Raw genomic sequence first — 4,270 nt, 5'->3', positions numbered from 1 at the left:
CCCTTTTAGTCCTTTTTCTTCTTTCCACTACAAGATCGTAAAAGACAAGTTTTGGTCTAGTGTAAAGAAGAAATTGCAAAGCTAAGTGAGAAATACTATATTTTCATACTACAACCAACTAAGAGATTCAAACTTACCAATTCAGGGTGTCTCTTGTAGCCTTTTGTGTTACTGATGAAAGCGCATACATAGTATCCACAATGCAGACTCCCTGGCCTTTGCTTGGGAAACTTTGTTTCAATTTGCAAATGGAGATGTCAAGTATAAGTACTGAAAAAATTAGTAATTTTAAGCCAAACTAAGTCGCACTTACCGAACATAGAGATTTGAAACGCAAGTGGCTCCCCAGACCTGGATCATGTCTTCCTTTGTGATTCTTGACATAGGCCCTGAATGCCCTGTTTGAATGAGAATCGATGTGACTTATAGTATGCAGAAGTCGATATTAAAGTGAATCATATAAGGTTACTAGGATTACTAATTTGCTTACGTAATGAGAACTGACATGAAGTCTTTATATGTGTGAGGGTCAAAATCTGCAGAATCACAAATCCATGCCATGTTCATCCCGACATCGACACCTATGACTATCGAGTGATTGCTACAACAATTTTAAATAAACACATAAGTACCTTTGCATCAAAATAAGATATACCAAACAATCGTTAAGTATACAATTAATCAAACTTACTTGAAGTGGTATGGAATCCATATTCTTTCGAAGTGTTGGAGATTTTTTAAACATACGTCAATCCATGCCGCAACCTTAAGAGACTCTTCTCTTATTTTGGCCGCACAGATCTTTTCTTTCTCCACAAACGTCCCTCCAGCAGCTAGCTGTGGCGCATCCAATTCCAATCTCGATGGGTAATTAAAATTTATTTGTGCTATAGGCATAGGGTCTACATACCCGGCTTTCATTGAGCGTGTCGATTTCATAAAGTGTGCTTGCATTCTAAAAATCATGACGTAAGTTAGTTTTAGCAAAATCCAACTAGGTTACTTTCAGATTATATCAAGAGGAAGAGGACTTACAGGCACCAAGTGCGAATCAGATTCATCGACATTGAACTAAGGTGAAAGCATGATTGGATGTCGCTGAAGTCAAAGGCAATACCCGAAGCAGGGCCTCCAAATGTGCGAGCAGGTATTACTGCTTCCAACACATTCAGTTCTGTACGTGAAACATGCAAGTAGTACCAATCATGGAACCTCCTCATTCCATATGGCATCTTACACAAGATCCGGTTTGGTAGGAAACGTTTGCCTTTTACATATTCTTTCGGGCAATCCTTTGACCACTTGATGGTTTCAACATCTGGATACTTCGTTATTGTTGTGTAGTCTAAGGTGTCAGTGGGCATCCTGTAGACAAATTTGTTCGGGCCTTGGTTCTCAGGCTTGAACTGATCATGAGCATACCACTTGTACATACCCGAGACGTTCATATCCACAAAAGATGATGACCATGTCGACCTTATCATGATGGGGATCTTTTCACGAGCTTCACATACTAGAGGGAGTAGTTCTTCATGTGTCGGCGGTGCTTGTTGAAAAGTCTGTGCCATCTCATCATGGCCTTGCTCGGGGCGAGCTGGTGAAGGTTGTGGCTTAGGAGGCACATATGGTGTCTCGTCATGCTCTGACTCGGCACGAGCTATAGAAGGTTGTGGGCTATGAGGCACATGTGGTGTCTCGTCACGCTTTGGCTTGGCACGAGCTGTAGAAGGTTGCGGGCTATGAGGCACATGTGGCGTCTCATGCTCTGGCTCCGCACGAGCTACAGAAGGTTCACCTATTTGAGGCTCATGTGGCGTCTCATCATGCCCTGGCTCGACCCCTTGCTCGCCAGCGGTTGGAGAAGCCGGTGCCCTCTCATGCATCAAGTGGTCCTCATGAGACGGTGAATACAGCTCTCCATCCTCAAGGTGGACTCTCTCTAGGTGTACATCACTTGGAGTTGGCGAGGAAACATTCAACACAATATCCTTTTTGTACCAGAGGATGAACTGTTTCATGAGTAGTCCAAGCTCATGAATCCCCTCGGTAGTTGGGTGTTCAATCTTATGCTTCACGTACTCGGGATTCACGGTATGCACCTCAACCTTACAATAGTCGGCCGGGACCGGTTTATAGTGCCAGATGTCGCCTGGAATTGGAGGATGTGCCAGACCCGTTGCCACCTCAGCCATCTCCTGTCCCCTACCGATGGGAATCAACAGGATGCAACGAGTTGGCACCCATATGTGATCGACTGAGGCGGAGGTTGCATTGGAACCTTGGCTGCTTTGAACATTTGAAGGGCTACCAATTAGAACCAAATCCCTAGGCGGCTCCATTTGTGACCGTCGCTCAGTAGACAGTCCTTGCTCCTGTAGTTCCTTGGCAAGTAGGGTCTTCAGTAGGGTGGCAAGACTCTCCTCCCGATTTCTACCATGTTTCTTGTACATCTCCACATCCTCTCGAAATCCTTCCTTCCAGGTCTTATGTTTCCCTAACCCCCTAACACGGCCTGTGTGCTCGGGGTTTCCCAAGCCAAGGCTAAGCTCGTCCTTCTCTCTAGAAGGAGTGAATGAGCCCTTCTCGATGTCTTCAGAATATTTCATTATCCTTGACACTGCCTCCTCGGTCTCTGGCTTGGCAAATTTCAGACTGCTGCCTAATTCTTCAAGATTCCTTGCAAATACCCAATGCTTGGTGTGTGGCTTCAATTTCATTACTTTTGTATTCCCAACAGCTACGGCCTCCTCTTCCATCTTTCTAAACATCTCTTCCTTTCCCTCGTAGCCACCGGGGCCTAGACGAGGGTGGTGGATGTTCTTCTTTGCCTGCAAGCTGTTCTTTTAACTTAAGGCCAAAGATTTTGGTGCAGTCTTCTCAGCCACGAGCAACGCCCAGATAGCAGGAGTTATGTGTCCATACTTATGGTACAGGGTTAACCCCTTTTTGATGTACTCGGTGTTCAGCTCATTCCTCCAACATCAGAAGGATTCTCCCATCATCTTCATAGCACATCGTCTTACTAGGGGTAGCTTCTCTACCGGAATCCTAAAATTAAACTTGACCAACAGACAATTTTTCCATAGGTCATCCTTTATGTCCTCTAGATAGTCGTGCCAATTACGGATTGATGGGTTCAACTTGTCTCTGACTAGGGCCCGAATTGCATTGCGGAATTTTGATTGGAACTCCTTTGGCTTAAGGATCTGCCCTTCTTCCCCAACCTCGTCAATCACATAAATCATTTTTGCATTTGGATAGTGGTTTGGCTTTCTGACCCCTCCTTTCCTTTTCACTTTGGTAGTCGAGGCCGAGGTTGTGCCTTCAGGTTGCGGAGCAAAGGCCACAATGGTAGTCTCTGTGTCTGTTGCCTCTGCCCTCCTTTCCCTTGCCCCGTCATGTCCGGCGAAATGTGCCGGACGCCGACGTGGTCTTTTTGGAGGTTTAGGAGGGACCTGTATAAACAACAGGTCAAAGTGTTAGTAGAGGTAACACAGCCGTATCGTTACCAAAATTTATGATTTACTAAGTGACCTTCATATCCCTACCTCCTCGTTTGGGTCAAAGTCCTTGTCCAACTCATCCGTCGTTGGCTTCCGTCTAGGTTCACATGGGTGTGGATCCTCAGGACTTTCATATCCCGAGGTTGAGTCATCGTCCTTGCTAGATCCTTCATCAGTCTATCCTCTTCCCGCTTCTCCCCCTTGCTCCTCGCCAGACTCCTCCTGAGTAAGCATAAATGCTACACCGTTGCCCACTTCTTCATCAAACTGTTCCTGAGAAAACTGATCATGTATTTCTTGCTCTCTTGGGCTAGGGTGTTCTTCATGTTCGTTGGATCGAGCTGCATTGCTTGTTGTCCGTATCATTTCGTGATTTGTTCTAACAGATGAAATGAATAAAGTGTGCTTTAGTAGTAGTATTAGTAGCAGCAGCAGCAGCAGTAGTAGTAGCAGCAGCAGAAGCGCTTTAGTAGTAGTAGTAGCAGCAGTGCTTTAGTAGTAGTAGTAGGTTGAAGAGAGGAGAAGAGAGAGTAGTAGTAGTAGTAGTAGTAGTAGTAGTAGTAGTAGTAGTAGTAGTAGTAGTAGTAGTAGTAGTAGTAGTAGTAGGTTGAAGAGAGGAGAAGAGAGAGTAGTAGTAGTAGTAGTAGTAGTAGTAGTAGTAGTAGTAGTAGTAGTAGTAGTAGTAGTAGTAGTAGTAGTAGTAGTAGTAGTAGTAGTAGTAGTAGTAGTAGTAGTAGTAGTAGTAGTAGTAGTAGTAGTAGTAGTAG

This window comes from Sorghum bicolor, unplaced genomic scaffold, assembly GCF_000003195.3.
Source record: "Sorghum bicolor cultivar BTx623 unplaced genomic scaffold, Sorghum_bicolor_NCBIv3 super_400, whole genome shotgun sequence".
Classification (NCBI taxonomy): domain Eukaryota; kingdom Viridiplantae; phylum Streptophyta; class Magnoliopsida; order Poales; family Poaceae; genus Sorghum; species Sorghum bicolor.
This window is presented reverse-complemented; position numbering follows the sequence as displayed.